Below are 17,218 nucleotides of genomic sequence, written 5' to 3'. Positions count from 1 at the left end.
GGTACTCTGTGGAAAATTGTTATATGTAATGCCAAATCTTCTCATTGTTTATCATATATTTCAGATATTAAGTTTACTTAATATAATACAATTAAAAATGCACAGATTGAGCATCTGTTACCTTTCATTGATTGCTAAAGTACTGAAATACAAAGAAGAATGAGACATGGTCCCTCTGGTAAATGTTATTTTCCGCTCTTTCATTTTTTTGACTTTTGTGACAGAATCTTGGTCTGTCACCCAGGCTGGAATGCAGTGGTATGATCATGGTTCACTGCAGCTTCCAATTCCTGGGCTCAAGCAATCCTTCTGCCTCAGTCTCTTGAGTAGCTGGGACTACAAGCGCATACCACCAAGCCTGTCTATTATTTTTCTTTCTGTAGAGATGGGGTCTTGCTATGTTGCCCAGGCTAGTCTTGAACTCTTGGTCTCAAGCAGTCCTCCCACCTTGCCCTCCCAAAGTGCTGGGCTTACGGGTATGAGCCACTGCACCCTACCTGCCTTTTATAACATGGTTTACTGACATTCTTTCCGTGGAGTGGCAGGGTCCATGTGCCCATCCCCCTACACACGTGCAAATATGAGCAAGAGTTTGTGGCTACTCTATATAACATGCTATGTGACTGAGGCTAGATTACATAAGGAATTCAGCTTCTGTCTGGCTCTCTCAATCAGGACATTCCCGCACTTGGAAGACAGCTGCCATGCTGTGGGAAAGCCTGTTCATGTGGACAGTGGAGAGGCCACATTAGAGAGATCCATATGAAGAGGAGCTGAGGTTCTCAGTGAATGGACAGATGCAACCATCAAATAGCTAAGTGAATAAGCCTTTATATCAGGGCTTCTCTACCTTGGCATGATTGACATTCTGGGAGGGGCAATTCTTTGGGTGCGGGAGGGGGTGTGTGGTGGCGGAGTGGGGTGGTCACTGTGCATTTTAGGACGTTTAGCAGTATCCCTGGCCTTTACTTACCAGATGTCAGTAGCACCCTTTCCCCAGATTGTGACAACCAAAAGTTATTCCAGACATTGCCAAATATTCCCTGGAGATGAGACAAAAATCACACCCACTTGAGATCCACTCTAGCTTTAGATGATTCCAGCACAAATCCTCGAGCTGCCACAGCTAAGCTGAAGTGGGCAATAAGCAAGCTATCCCTACTGAGCCCTACTCAAGCTGGAGAATGTCAAGCTGAATAGATATCATTGTTTTTTGTAAGTCATTAAGATGGTTTGTTTTAAAACATTACATAATAAGAACTGTTCCTGACTTCAAGAGATGGTTTTTCCCTTTCAGGGTAGAAAGGAACTATATAACCAAATAATCACCATTTGACATCAGACCCTTACAAAATCTACTATAAAGTTTTACTTGTGAGGTACACCCTGAATATATGTATGTGTGTAAAATTATGCATGCATACATAGAGGGACAGCACTCTGATATTGAAGCCCTGGTCTGTGGTCATACTGAGCCATTAAGAGTGTCTATGTTAGCCTAATTTTAGTATATGTAATTATATTGTCTTCCTAATTTGCTCATGCACTTTCAACTGGAAGTGGTCAACACCAGATTCTTAAATAACTCCACATCATTAAGGTTGCCTACAGTAACACACAGCTTGTTTTCCTGTAAGCTACATTAGATGACTCAGTTCCAGAGTATTTGGAACAATTGTGAGATAATGTTCTGAATAGAGCTGTGGCAGGGTCATGTTTGGTCTGCTTGGCACTTTTAGTTTATCTTCATAATCAAGGAAAAATTCTAGATACAAAAATGTGTATATGCCATAGCTCACATAGAATATGTATGCTAAATTCCAAAATTTAGATTTTTTTAAGAATTTAAAATTATGATAAGACATTCTGTGTACCTAGAATTTATTTTATTGCATAATTACAATGAATAATTAAATCTCATCAAGGATAGAAGCTACATCTCATTTACAATAAAGGATATGACAATTATGCATACTCTTGGGCCCTGCGCAGTATATGCTGTGCAGTTAATTCTTACAGCAGTCCAGCAACTGAAGTTCAAAGAGGTTAAATGGCTTGTCCATAGAGCTGGTATGATTTTAAGCCTTATCTCTCTGACTCCTAAACTTGTCTTTCCACAGCACCCGCTCCCTTTATCTTTGTATACTCACTATTCAACACAGTATACAGTATATAAGCAGATAGTCAAATGAGTTTATAGTTATTGATCACAAATAGCTTTGAATCACAAATCACAAACTATTAATCACACATTAACAGTTCTGGATGGAAAGGAAACAATATGGTTTATTAGGTTGATCATTATGATGGTCAATCCATGTTTGTTGATTGCTACACAATAGATAAGTTACCAAACAAGCAATCATTCTAGGTGCTAAGCCAACTGAACTGGCTTAAGTCTGTGCTGTATGACTGATTGCCTAGCAATCAGCCATTGAATGACAAAACCCATCTCCTATGTAGATGCAGCCTTAAAATGGCCTGCTGTACCAAGTCATTATTTTCCTTTTTATGAAGGCAATGTTGTTTCAGGAAGGGGAAATAGAAGTCAGCATAAGCTCTTTCTCATAAGGAAAGCAATAAACTAGTTGAGAGAGGCAGGCTGAATCTGATGAATCTATGCATAGAATATGCTGATGTATAAGACTGATTTAAAAACAATCCCACTTGAATTGTGTAGTGTTATTAACACAGGATGACACTCACAAAAGCTAAATAAATAAATGAATGACTGAATAACCGATATATAAATAAATAATGAAAATGGTATCCGAAACTAGTCATAGGCGTTGTCAACCGACATCCAATAATATAACTGCCAAATGAACTTGTCAGGAAAATATGTACACGTAGGCCAATTGCAAACAATAACTACTAGTATTTCAAATTGGTTAATGATAACCAGTTGTTTAAATTAAACCTTCTTTTTCCTCTGAACTGCCTTCTGCTTCACTTAAATTGTTATAAACTTTAGTTTCAGACTTAAGAACCAGTATGTAAAGATGGATGACAGCGAGAGAGAGAAATGGTAACCTGAAACAGATGCCCTCTCAATGTTTCATACTCTCAGGCCCTTCCTGGTATTTTATGGCCCTGATTACATAGTTTGGGGCTACACAAACCAGAATCTTTTCACCCTAGCAGGAAGCAGTAGCTAGACGTCTTCTCTCTTCCTGAATAGAAAAAGGTGAAGAAAAGAGAAAGGTTCAATAGTTCTCAACTGTGGGTGGAATAGCCCTCTTGGGGCTGTTTGGAAATATATGAGGGCCTTGGAGTTGCTACAATGGTAGGAAACACCAATGACATTGAAAGAATGGTCACCAGGGAAGGAAAACATTCCTGCAACATACGTCACAGCTTTCCAAAAGGAAGAATTACCTGCACAAAATAACAATAGCACTGAGAAATGTTAGCCAATTCCCTTTCAGAACATCACAAGCCACTTGCTTAATATCAAGGAAAGCTAAACTTCAGCCATGATTTCAAAGAATATGCCAGAATTTGGCTGAAAAACATTCTCTAATTGGAAGCAAAGAAGATTCTTTATGGCAAAAAAAAAAAAAAAAGAAAAAGAAATGAAAAGTCCTTATTGTTATTCCAACAATAACCTCTAAACTCTTCTCAACATTAGGAACAGCACCTCTGAGTCCCTGCAGGCTTCAGAAATTTCAAAAGAAACAAACACTACAATTCCGTTTTATCCAAGAACCATCCCCTGCTCAGACAATAAACTTGGTTGAACACACAGTAGATTAACAAAGGAATCCAGGTAGGGTGCAGGGTGCAAAGCTCACTTGAAGCTGCTGTAAAATGTTTCCTTCCTCCTACCTTCAGTCTTGGGGGAGACTGTGGTTCTTGCACATTTCTGGAAAACAATGAATGCTGTTCACTATGCAGGTGGGCTCAGGATTTTAGCAGATGGCAATAGGATGGCTGTAAAAGAGAAAAGAGCTCTTGCAGATGGTATAGTTACTCCTTTCTGTGTGTTTTTTTTTTTTTCTTTTGGGAGGGGAAAGTGAGAGAAATAGTTGCAAGACAATGCAATAATGCTGCAATGTCCAAAATATTTATTCTCATACATTTTCTGAAATCACTACATTATTACCTTTCATCAACATATTGCAGAGGAGAAATAAAGTGGGAAATGGAGAGAGGACAGGAAGAAAAATCCTTCAACATCTACAACTTTAAATTCATCATCTTCTAGAGTTACCCGTTGTGGACTTGAAGCTTGTGAATGCAATACATTTCCCCGTATTTTTCTTCTCCAAGTGAAATAAGCTAATTACTCTAACTTCTTCTCATAGGCCATTTTTTTTTCCAGCGCTGTGCAATTATTTTTGGTGTTTGACTTCCAGCTATATACATTCTGCTCATCCTGTGATTCTGAGATACTACAAGTTGGTCACAATATTCTGAAAATGGCTTGCCAGGTAGCAGCTGCCTTCACTAGTGATCTCCAGTTAGATGACAACACCACATCTCTTGGCAGTCTTATCCAAAAAAAGGAGGTAGTTAATAAAGCACTCTGATGTAGGTAGTTTCTGACATAGCGTAGGCACAGGTTTTTCACCATAATGAGCAGCCACGATCATTAATTGAGCCACAGATCTGTGAGTCTTCCAAACCTATTTCTTCAGCTCTTACTGACATTGAAAAGATGGCAAGTGGCAAGTTCTCTGCAAAATATTGTCTCCCACAGGTCTGATCCTGGGAAGTCAATCCTCAATGATTGATATCTGCTGCTTTTTCCTACCCTGGCTTTGGGTGAGTGTCCTCAGAGCATTTCCTCTGTCTCTGTACTTTGATATTAGAAAGCGTAGTAAATGATACAGGCCTGTGAGTGAAGTTGATGCCCTTTAATTAGTATTCAGATGATTCGCTCACATTTTCATTTGTATATCATCAATTTAGTAAATATGTAAGAACCTACTGTGAGTCAATCTTGGGATGGTTACTAGTTACAAGGCAACTAGATCAAGGTCTGGCCATAAAGGAACTCAGGTGGAAAAAGATAGATAAGGAAGTCAACAATTACTATGATAAGTTGGTGAGGTGATAGATATTTTAATTAGCTTGATTAAATTTTTCTAAATTCTATACATAGATCAAAACATCATATTATATCTCATAAATATATATATAGTTACCATTTCTCACTTAAAAGTAAATTTTAGAAAAGGTAGTACAATGAAATATAATCAGTACATTATTTAAAAAATGTATAGGGTCTTGTGAGACCACTGTTTCAGCCTGAAGGGTTAGGATCAGAAAAGCTCATAGAGCAGGTAACAAACAGACCCATGAAGAATAATTAGGAATGATCTCATCAGGGATCCAAAAATAGGAAGAGCAAACCATGGGGAAGATGAAGCCCCTAGAAAACCACAGGAATATAAGAGCACCAGGTAGGTAGGAAATCTGTCTCTACTAAAAATACAAAACTTTGCCGGGTGTGGTGGTGGGTGCCTGTATTCCCAGCTACTTGGGAGACTGAGGCAGAAGAATCATTTGAACCCAGGAGGCAGAGGTTGCAGTGAGCCAAGATGGTGCCACTGCACTCCAGCCTGGGTGACAGAGCAAGACTCCATCTCAAAATAAATAAATAAATGAATAAATAAATAAATAAAATAAAATTAAAAATGCCAGGGGATAAAGAAAAATGAAGCATCCTGGATGAAGCCACAACTGAATCCCAGATTACCCTAGAAATGTATGTCAAGAAAATTCACATTTTGTTAAAGCCACTTTGAGTTATATTTTCTGTTATTTGACACTGATATAATGTACTGTACTGATATATCTGTACTGATATAATGCTAAAATTCTTTTTCAAAAATTGCCTTTTTTAAAACATAGTGTCTTAAGGGATAGAATATACTAAATATTGAACAGGTGAAGACTAATGGATCAGAATCCATAAAGCCTGTATTCTAGGTTAGATTTGTCAAATTACTATAGTTTTGGGCAAAGCACTTCATCTTTTTTACTCTCAACTTTTCTACATGTAAAATACAGAATACAGATAATAATTCTAACCTCCTTTCTATATCACAGCCTTGCTTGAGATGAAAATGAAATAAAATTATTTTTAAAAAGTCACCAAATCCAAACTGCTAAATTAATGAAATGGCTACTAAAGTATTAACATTTTTTTTTTAATAAACGCTCAAAGATGTTGATTTTGTATTATGAATCAGTTTTATTTTTCCCAGTAGTCTAAAATAGGTCTAAAGATGTTGATATCTAACCAGGACATGCTAAAAAGCATAAGGTTCCTAAAGCTAAATGGAAGTCAGCATTACCCCAGGTCAGGAGCCAGCTAAGCTTTAAAATGTGCCGTGCACATGCTAACACATTTCATGTTAATTGGCATTATGTTGACACTCATTTGGGCCAAGAAATAAAATGCTAGAAAGCTATATCTAGTATCTACTTTGACCCCAAAGAGGTCCCCAAAAAACCAGCGAATAAACAAAATAAAACCAATCTAATTAACTTTCCCTTCCAAATTACCACACTTCACATTTCACGTAGTTGCTGTGGTGACCTGCATGACATGAAAAATTTTGTTGACCTACACTGAACTGACAAAGTTTTGTCTCAGTTCTCAATCCTCAATATACACTATGTCATGAAGGACTACTAAAAGCCCATACTCATTTGCCCATTCTCTTTCTGAACAACTATCATACAACTGATCACCTAGTTTCATCAATTCTATTACTATGAATCTCACAGATCCCCAACTGCTCAGCAAGTCATTCGGGCCACCTTACAGTCTTCCTACACACTGGCACTATCTCTAACCCCACCTGTTCATCTCTCTCCACCACCCCGATTAAAAGGTCAACATCCTAGTTTTGGCATAATTCCTGGACATGACAAGGAATAGTCACAGCTTCTTGGACTTCATTTACGTTTTTATAACTCTGGGACTATGCTCATTTAGTTTCTTCTGCTGGAATACATTTTCTGCTAATCCACCCCATTGCCCTCCTCTGCCTACTAAGTCCTACTAAGTCTTTTTTTTTAATAACAGAGATTTTAAAAAATGAAATTTTTATTGGGCCCTGACAGGTAACAATATGATTAAGTAAAACTGGTTTTATAAGAAAAATCATATTACTATCCAAGCTTATCTTTTACATTTCCACCTCTGGTAGAACCAAGGGACAAAGAAATATTTATCTATTTTAAAAAGAAATCAGATGAAGATTAATGAATGACAAGGAGTAACTAATTGTGCCTACATGCTGAGAACACAAAATGGATGGGCGGGGACTTCAGAGACCTGAAGATTCCATATCCTTTCTAAAGGGACAGAGATCTAGACTATTGTTGCTTTCAAGTAAGCAGGTTTAATGCGTTAACAGAGCTTTCCATTTTTTAGAGAAGTCATCTGTATTGCTCTGTGAAATCTCCTGAGAAGGTTGGATCAACGTGTTGTCGGCTATATCCATCCCAAGTGTACAAATTTGTAAAGCTCAGCCTCATGACGTTGTTCAAATATTGGATTCTTTGCAATGGCTTCTCTTACTCCCTTAGCCCAGTAGAGTGACCCCCCTACTCTCATTGATGTGATGATTAAGAGATTTTAATCTGCCACTATCTTGAAGTGTCAGTGACAAGGTGGACTTAATGTGGAGCACAATCATATATCAGTGAGGCAAAGCGTGGACTGTAGCCTGTGCTTCAGTGCCCTGTACCCCATATCCTTTGGTTGAACAATTCTTTTTCTAGTAACTGATATGCCTAACACACTGTTTATAAGGATGTATTTTTTTAAAAAAAATTACCACTTCATATAATAAACATAATATTTTAATGTATAGATCTCATCCAAATTCCTCTAGGAGACCCTACCCACTCCGTGACAGTTATAGTAAGAAAAAATGATGATGCTTTCACAAAACACTGTAATGATTTCTGCTCAAAATAGGTTGATATAGAATGCCCTCTCTTTGTTGTGGGCAAGATCATTTTGGTGATAATTTTTAGTCAAGCAGCTCTAAGGCAAATACCTACCCACTCTTAACTAGAAAGGCCTGTAGCCAGATGAAGATGCTGCAAATCTGTTTTTAAGCCATCTTTTAAATAATATCATAGTGTTTTAACTGTGAAAAAAGTATATTTCTGGGATGTTTATTTTAATATTTATTTATTTTGTGTTTCCTCTGGTGGAAGCCCCAGACGGGGGTGAAAAAATTACTGAAATGTGGAAAACCACACTAAGAAAGATAAGATCCTACAATCTGGCAGTGGACCAAAGGATAAGATAGAGATGGCCAGAACCCAGTAAGAGGTTGTGAACACGAGGCTTGAAGAGCTGATGTATCTAATATCCAGTTTCAAGTTTCCTTTCTCTGCCATATATTTTACTTATATCATCCTCACATCTTCATTAAGATTCTGTTAAATGACAGCCTTTCACTGATAGATAGGAGTGAGTTGTCACCACATCAAGAAGCTGTGAAGTGGAGACAGACAGAGGGCTGGCATGAGCAGAGCACAGCCACACCCAGGATGGCATTTGTTACGGGTTGAATTGTGTTGCCCCCAAAAAAGAAAGTGGAAGTCTTAATCTATACGAACTATGAATGCAACCTTATTCCAAAACAGTGTCTTTACAGGTGAATAAGTTAGAATTAAGTCCTAATACAATTAGTACCTCCTATTGAGCCTTAATACAATGTGAGTCATGTTCCTATAAAAAGGGAAATTTGGACCCAGTGACAGACATTCACCGAAGGAAGACGATGTGAGGATACAGAGAGAATGACATGTATAAATCAATGAACACCTGAGACTGTCAGAAGCTATGTGAGAGGCATGGAAAAGATTCTCCCTTGCAGCCCTCAGAAAAAGCCAATCTGCCCAACATCTTGATTTTGGACTTGTGGCCTCCAGACCTGTAAGACAATAAATATTCCTTGTGCTTCAAGCCACACAGAGTGTAGTACTTTGTTATGGCAGCCTCAGGAAACTGATGTAGTATTCCTCCAGTGAACCTCAGAGAGAGCTGAGCACAGAATGGATTCTTGCAGTCACACAGGAGGGATTCTCAGATTATCATAATTTACATATTAAAGGTAAGGGTGAAAAACTTAGGAACACTCAGATAGCAGATGACTCCATCCACATTGCTTTCAGGGTGGAGCACTCCAGCTCCCTCATTATATCACAGGAGTCCATTCTGGAAACCAGCTAGAATTAAACTCCTTCACAGCACAGAATACAATACAACACAACATAAATGCCTTGATCAGTTTCACCATCTCCTTAGTACCTTGAAGGCTACTGGCAATTAATATTAAGTAAATATCCTAAGAGTTACACCTACTTCAAGGCCTTTCTATATTTAGGACTTACAAAAACACCCAGTTCCTCTGATTCCAAGAGCTACCAAAGGTACCTGCCTTCAAAGATCTCAGGAAAATAATCTCTTAACAATATTGGAAGAGTGTTGTTAAGAAAGGTAAGAGGTGGTTCAAGGTGCTTAGTGGTCTGGAGATACTATTGAGCACATTTTCCTGAAGCCCACTTTTTTCAATTGACAATATATCATGAACTTTTGTTTGTGTCAGTAAATATTTCTCTACAAGATGATTTTTACTAATGTGCAAAGATTCCATCTTCAGAAAGACATTCCATAATTCATTTAACTAATCCTCTATTTCTGAGCCAAGTCAATGGAAAATCAAAATAGTGTGCTGAGCCCAGAGGCATGTATGCCTGCAGAACGAGCTGTATGATCGATCATCTGTTTCATATTCTTCTGTAAGTCTCTTACATGGCACTTCCTTTATCTAAGAGAGCGCCTTATGGAATTCCATTCTCCAGCATGTGGTTGTTTCTAGGACACTGAACAAATGAAAATCTCTGTCACCCTATCAAGTTTCTAAACATATCATCCATTCATTCATTAAGCAAACATTTATTTTGTACTTAGCATGTCAGACACTACTCTGGGCCTGGTGATATTGTAATGACAGATAAGGTCCCTGCCATCCTGAACTTTAAAATCTAACTGGAACACACAAATAAACAAGATAAAATCAAGGAGCTGTTATGAAGGAAGTAAAACAGGCAGTGGGAAAGGGATTGATAGGCATATATTTTAGATAGAAAAAGAAGTAGTATGTTAATTGAAACCTGAAAAAGAGCTGTCCATGTCAAGAGCCAGGAAAAAGATATCAATCACATGCAGTGGAAACAGGTAGAGTAAATGCATGATGTGGGAAAAAGTGTGATATGTCCAATCAATAGAAGTTGATTAGATTATCTAGATAATTGTGACACAGTAGGTGACAGAGAGAAGAGTTCAAAAAGAAGGCAAATGTTGGATCCAGGAGACCCTTGCAGGGCATGGTAAGGCAGTAAGACAGCAAACTGCTAGTTCAGATTTTAATCAGGGGGTGTTACATATCAGCTCTGTTTTAAGAAGATTGCTCTGGCTTTGGGGTGAAGCATGCATTACAAAGAAGCATGAGAGGCAGCAGAGAGAGCGAGACTAGTTAGCAGGGTACTGCTATTGCCTTGTTGAGAGGGTTGTTGGTAGTTTTGTTGGTAGTTTAGACTGAGTAGAAATAGATAAAAGGGAACTGGTTAAAAATATGTTTTGATGATAGTGTAGGCAGGACATACGGATGGAGACAATACGGATGGGTGAGTTAAAAGAAGAAATCAAGGATGACATCTTATGAAAATTTTCAAACTTACAGAAAAGAGAGAATTGAATAATGAACACTTATATACTTATCATGTTGACTGTACAATTAAAATTTTACTATATATATTTTATCAAATAGCTATTCATTTCTTCATCCCACTATCCATGTGTCAATCCATGTTATTTTTTGATGCTCTTTGAGTGAAAGAAAGACCACATTACCCCCATTTCCCTACTACAGTATGCATATTATTAACTAGAATCAGTGTTTTGTTTTGGTTCTTTTTTTTCTATAGGAAACTTTTCATAGACTTAAACACAAAAACAAAAACAGAAAACGCTCAAGTTAAAGAGTTTTGAGAAATGCATGCAAATATGTAACCCTAACTCAGGGTTTTAAAACCTCAACATTATCTGAACCCTAAATAATTCTTTGTTGTGAAGGGCTATCTTTGGGGAAAGTAGAATGTTTAGCAGCATTCCTGGCCTCTAAATTGTCTCTATACTTTATCAAAAATAACCTAGGTGGAGGGAGGGGGGTAGGCAAAATTGATAACCACTGCCCTAACTCTAATCAAGATATAAAACGTTATCATCATCTAGAAAGTTTTCTCACGTGCTTTCCCAGCAAATCCCCACGCCTCTTTCCTGAGGCTACCAGTATTCTAAATTCTTTGCCACATTGATTAGTTTTGCATATTCTAGAAGTTTATATAAGTGTAGTCATACTGTATATGCTCTTTTGTGGTAGGCATTTCTTACTAAATTTTACTACATTTTTGAGATTTACCCATGTTGTGTATATGAGTGGTTTTTCCTTTCTGTGTTAAGCAGCATTACATATGTGACTATACTTGGGTTTGTTTAGCCATTTGGTTGCTGATGGATTAATTTAGCTGTTTCCACTTTTACCTATTATGAATAAACTTGATATGAACATTCTTGTATAATTATTTCATGGACATGTTTTTATTTCTCTTTGGTAGAAGCAGAATTCCTGAGCCACAGTATAGGTATCTGTTGTTAGAAAATTGCCAGACATTTTTACAAGGTAATAATACCATGTTACATTCCAACCAACAATGTATGAGCTTTGCAGTTGTTCCATATCCTTGCCAACACTTGGTGTTGTCAATAATTTTAATTTTAGCCATTTTGTTTGGTGTTTAGCATATCTCATTGTGATTTTAATTTGCATTCCCTGATGATTCTAATGTTGAGTGTTTTTACATGTATTTATTGGTCATCTATATAATTTTCCTTGTGAAGTATCCATTTAACTACCTATTTGTAACATGGGGTTGTAGTTTTATTATTGAGTAGCCTAATTTCTTTATATATACTGAATATCAATCCTTTGTCAGATATATGTTTTATGAACATTTTATGCAGATCTATGGTTTGCCTATCAATTTTACTAATAGTGTCTTTTGATGAGCAGAAATACTTAATTTTGATAATACCAAATTGCCAATGATCTCTTTTATGGTTACAATTTTCTGTGTCCTTTCTAGAAAACTTTTGCTTTGTCTCAAAGTCCTAAGGACATTCTACTGTGCTGTCTCCTAGAATCTTTAGTCTTTTAGTCTTTATCTTTAGGTCTAAGATTTATCTCAAGTTATTGTTGTGAGGTGCAGATCAAGGTTTATTTTATTTTCTGTATAGACATCCAGTTTTTGTAGCACATTTTGTTGAAAATATTTTCTTTTCCCTACTATATGGCATTGGTGACTGTAGAAAATCAAACAAAATTGTATCAGTATGGGTCTAATTCTGGACTTCTTAATGTCTTCCATTGACCTACTCTTACTAATACCATGTTTTCTTGATTACTGTAGCTCAATAGCAAATCTTAAAGCCTGGTTGGTCCCCAAAATTTGTTCTACTTAATGATTGTTTTTGACATTCTAGCTCTTGTGCATTTCCATAAGAACGTTAGATCAGCCTATTAATTTCTTTTTAAAATTCTTGGTAGCATTGTTATTGAGATAGCATTGAATCTATAAATTATTTGGAAGAGAATTAGCATATTAACAGTGGTATATATATATGGTATATCTCTCAATCCATTTCTCTAATTTTTCTTTTAGTGATTTTTGATGTAGAAATCCTACATGGTTTTGCTAAACTTATTCCTATGTTATGCTTTTTTGCTCTATTAAAATTTGAATTTATTTTTAATTGTTTTCTTTTTTATGCAGTTCAATATGGGAAATGCAGTTGACTCTTATATATTGAGCTTGTATTTTAAGACATTGCTAAATTCACATACTAGCTCTAGCTGTTTTTTTTGAAGGTCGATCATACTTTTCTACCTTGACAATCATGTCATCTGAATAAAGACATATTTACTTCATTTTTTATATGTATGTATTTTATTTACTTGTCTTTTGTTATTGCACTGGCTAAGAGTTCTGATAAAATGTTGATAGAAGTAGTGAAAGTGGACGTCCTTGCCTTGCTTGTGGTTTTGGGAAAAAGCATTCAATATTTCACCATTAGGAATGATGTCAACTACTGGCTACTTGTTCTTCATAGATGACTTTTTTTTTTTTTCCCTAGACGGAGTCTCACTCTGTCACCAGGCTGGAGTGCTGTGGTGCTGTCTCAGTTCACTTCAATCTCTGCCTCCCGGGTTCAAGTGATTCCCCTGCCTCAGCCTGCTGAGTAGCTGAGACTACAGGCGTGCACCACCACACCCGGGGAATTTTTTGTGTTTTAGTAGAGACGGGGTTTCACCATGTTGTCCAGGATGGTCTTGATCTCCTGGACTGGTGATCCACCTCTCAAAGTGCTGGGATTACAGGCATGAGCCACTGCACCTGGCCTATAGATGACTTTTATCAAAATAAGGAAAACCCTACTATTCCTAGAGTGCTAAGAGCTTTTATCAATAAATGGATGTGGGCCGGGCGCGGTGGCTCAAGCCTGTAATCCCAGCACTTTGGGAGGCTGAGACGGGCGGATCACGAGGTCAGGAGATCGAGACCATCCTGGCTAACACCGTGAAACCCCGTCTCTACTAAAAAAATACAAAAAACTAGCCGGGCGAGGTGGTGGGCGCCTGCAGTCCCAGCTACTCGGGAGGCTGAGGCAGGAGAATGGCGTAAACCCAGGAGGCGGAGCTTGCAGTGAGCTGAGATCAGGCCACTGCAGTCCAGCCTGGGAGACAGAGGGAGACTCCGTCTCAAAAATAAATAAATAAATAAATAAATAAATAAATAAATAAACGGATGTGAATTTTTGTAAAATAACTTTTTCTGTCAAGATAATCATATGTCTTTTCTCCTTCATTCTATTAGTATGATGAACTACATTAAATTTTTAATATTAAACCAAACTTACATTCTAGAGATAAGCTCTATTTGGTGTTATCCATTTCATGTGCTCTTGTATTTTATTTCCTAATATTTTGTTAAGAACGTTTTCTTCTATGTTCATGAGGTCTATTTGACTGTAATTCTATTTTTTTGTAATATATTTGTCAGATTTTCAAATCAGTGCTTTTCATAGCTTCTTTTTTGAAATTTTGGCAACTGGTTGAATTACACTTTAACATATAGAGATCAGTTAAGGGACAAAGAAGACAAGAAAAAAATGAGAAAGGGCATTCTGTAAGGGGAGAAGGAAAATCAGAGCTTATTGATTCAAGGAATCCAAAAGACAACAGTCTTTCATATTGAATACTGCTGGCAGTTCAGTAAAATGTGAAGAGAGAAGTGACAATGAATTTGGCAACGTGGAAGTAATTGGTGACACTAATATGAAACTTGGGGGTAGAGATGGGGTACAATGAAGGTAGATTAGAGTAGGTTGGAGAGAGAACCGGAAATGAGGAAAATAAGGGGGCTAGTATAGTCAATTTACTGTAGCATTTCTTTTCTGTGAAGAGTAGCAGATAAATAGGGCAGTAGCTGGAGAAGATGAGAAGTCAAGAAACAATGAAAAAGGAATATTTGTTTGGTTTCCAAGGCAGGTAAATAGGACAAAAGAGAAGGAGGAGAAATTAACCTAAAATATTTGTGATAGTGGAGACAGCTATTGAATAGGGATCAGACCAGGATTCTGTTTCCAGCTTTAAAAATAACTAACTACATGAACTACGGCAGGTCATTTCCAGTTCCCTGAGCTTTTGTTTCCTTATGTGTAAATTGATGTCTTTCAGACTAGATATTTTAAAAGGTAGTATAAATATTCCTCAACTTCTGTGACTTCTCTGACAAGTCTCATAATGAAACCAGTCTTTAATGTGTCATTCTTGTGTCTTAAAATTTATGGTAATTTTGTTTTATTGACTGTGCCTGTTACTTGAGTAGCTTACTTGCATCATGTAAGCAGTATTACAATGGAAGGCCAAGTATACTTGATTACTCTACACAAGCAGCTATATTGAGAGTGAGAATCTCAGTTATGTGAAAACAAGTTATAAAGAAGATAAATCAAGCCAGCATGAGAAAGTTCCAAGAAGAGAGAGTGAATAGAGAGCAAGGGGAATATCCTAACCAGAGGAAATGCAGTCACAGATGCTTTATTAGATACCCTATAGTCTCCACAACAAGTTAGAAGAGAAATACTAGAGGTTCTTCAAGGTTAATGACAATCATCCAATCACATCATGGTAGATGAAACACATTTGATCAACTATAATAAATAACTACAGCACATCAAATTATTTTGCTTAAGATAAATGTATTGGATTCAGCATTTTACTAAATCCATGAATTGATATTTAAGTAATTAAACTTTTTTCTTCCAAAAGAAGTCATGAATTGTGTTGAGGATGTAGTGTCAAGTCAACAGGATAAGTTAATTTGCAGAGGAAAAAAAATTAAATTGAGTTTCCTGCTAAGAATATTTATATTTAAATGCATTCTGAAATCAAGCCATCACCATGGATGGGTTGAGTTTCTAAAAATTACTAGACACTGGGCAAAAGAAAAAAAAAAACCTAAAGAAAGAAAGAGAAAATGATACCTGCACTTAAGTAGCCGTTAGTTGAACTGAAGATATTGAATAACATAACTTCATGTCTGGTTTGGGAAAGACTAGAAAATTACTAGTTATGCAGAAGAAATGGAATATTACAGAGCAAGGGTAGTCAGAGAAGGCTTATAGAGGATGTGTTAAAAGTAGAATTGAGAATTTGGTTTCAATTGACAAAATCCAGTATGAATATATTGTGCATAAACTAGAATTTGTAGAAGACACAAGTGATCAAAAGGAGAATGGAGATGACAAAATTGACAGGTACACAAATATCTTTAGAACTCTTTCCCTTCTTGTTCTCATCTCTATTTCCATTGATTTCTCAGCTTAAGGTCTTTCAATTCATCTTCAGTGGAGGATCAGAGGAGTCATTGACATAAATCTTTTCAGCAGGTAGAGTAGGGTGGAACAAAGGTAGACAGAGTAAATTGAAAATAGAAAATCACAAAAGGTGCACCAAACCAACAAAAGTGTGTGAAGAGGCAAGAAAGCATACCTCAAATTTCATTACATGGCAGAACCCCCTTCCTTCACCATCCAACTATCTGAAGGAGAAACTGAATGATAGAACCCACACTTAAAAAAACAGAAAAAAAGAAGTCATTAAATACAACACAGAAGGCACAGTTAGTGAGATAGAAAAAAAAAATACCATTTTTAATGTATATTTACAGTAGCCAAGGTCAAAAGAAAGATCACCAAATATAGGTCTAGTTATAAGAAGCATCAAAAAAATTGCAGAAACGTTCAGAGATAAAATAGTCTTTTATAGCAGATCGGAGGCAATTAAAGTCAAATTGAAAAGGGATTAAGAAATAAGTAAATTAAGAGAAAATGGAACTTCATCTTCCAGCAATGATGGAACAATTAGTACCTGACCAGCCCTACCATCATTAAACAGTGGTGTGCTGGTAATGTTTAACAATCAGTTCTTCAATTAAAAAAAAAAAAAGGTCTTGTTTTGTAACATTTGCCTTTTTTCATGATATACATATTCCCCGTTCGGTTGATTTCGATCTACCAATGATTTAAAAACTGTCTGGCAATATTCCTAAAATTTTTAAAGTTGCTTCTCACAAGCTGAAATGAGCTGGCTCCAGCACATCATAAATTGCTACAAAACTAAGGAAAATATTAAAAGAAATTATTTTTAGCCCTTGGAAAAAAGGGAAGCTCACAAGGTGAGAAGAACCATGTGTACCACCTACTACCTCACCCTGCTTTCCACCTGTGGACAATTTCCAAAACAGGTGGAGCTGGAGCTGGTGTCCAGTATATATAGCACTCTGCCTGAGCTAAGTTACCTATCAATTTGGAGATGCAGCAGAGGATGGAATCTGAAGGGCACCAAAGTCAATAGGAGGTACCTGTGCAGAAGGGAGATCTAGAACCTAATGTGGGCCTCCCCACCCGTGAGTCCTTGGCTAAGAACTGAACAGCTATTGTGCAAGAAAAGACTACAGGAGTCTTACAAGAAAGTAATTGCTATGGGGCTGAGAGCAGAACAGATATCTTAGAAGTCAAGCAGAAGTAGGAAACTAATATTAGAGTTCTAGACCA

General features: G+C 36.9%; 1 long non-coding RNA gene across 1 annotated transcript in view; it reads right to left on the bottom strand.

The window, feature by feature from the left end:
- LOC144339449 (uncharacterized) overlaps nt 1–17,218 on the bottom strand; it is a 158,411-nt gene that overhangs the window by 39,993 nt on the left and 101,200 nt on the right. Inside the window, exon 2 of the long non-coding RNA XR_013414472.1 lies at nt 3,829–3,933. This is a non-coding gene — a long non-coding RNA (uncharacterized LOC144339449). The remainder of the gene's footprint in view (nt 1–3,828; nt 3,934–17,218) is intronic.

This window comes from Macaca mulatta, chromosome 2 (genome assembly GCF_049350105.2).
Source record: "Macaca mulatta isolate MMU2019108-1 chromosome 2, T2T-MMU8v2.0, whole genome shotgun sequence".
Lineage (NCBI taxonomy): Eukaryota > Metazoa > Chordata > Mammalia > Primates > Cercopithecidae > Macaca > Macaca mulatta.
The sequence above is the reverse complement of the archived record's forward strand: the minus strand, read 5'-3'. Positions and strand labels throughout refer to the sequence as shown.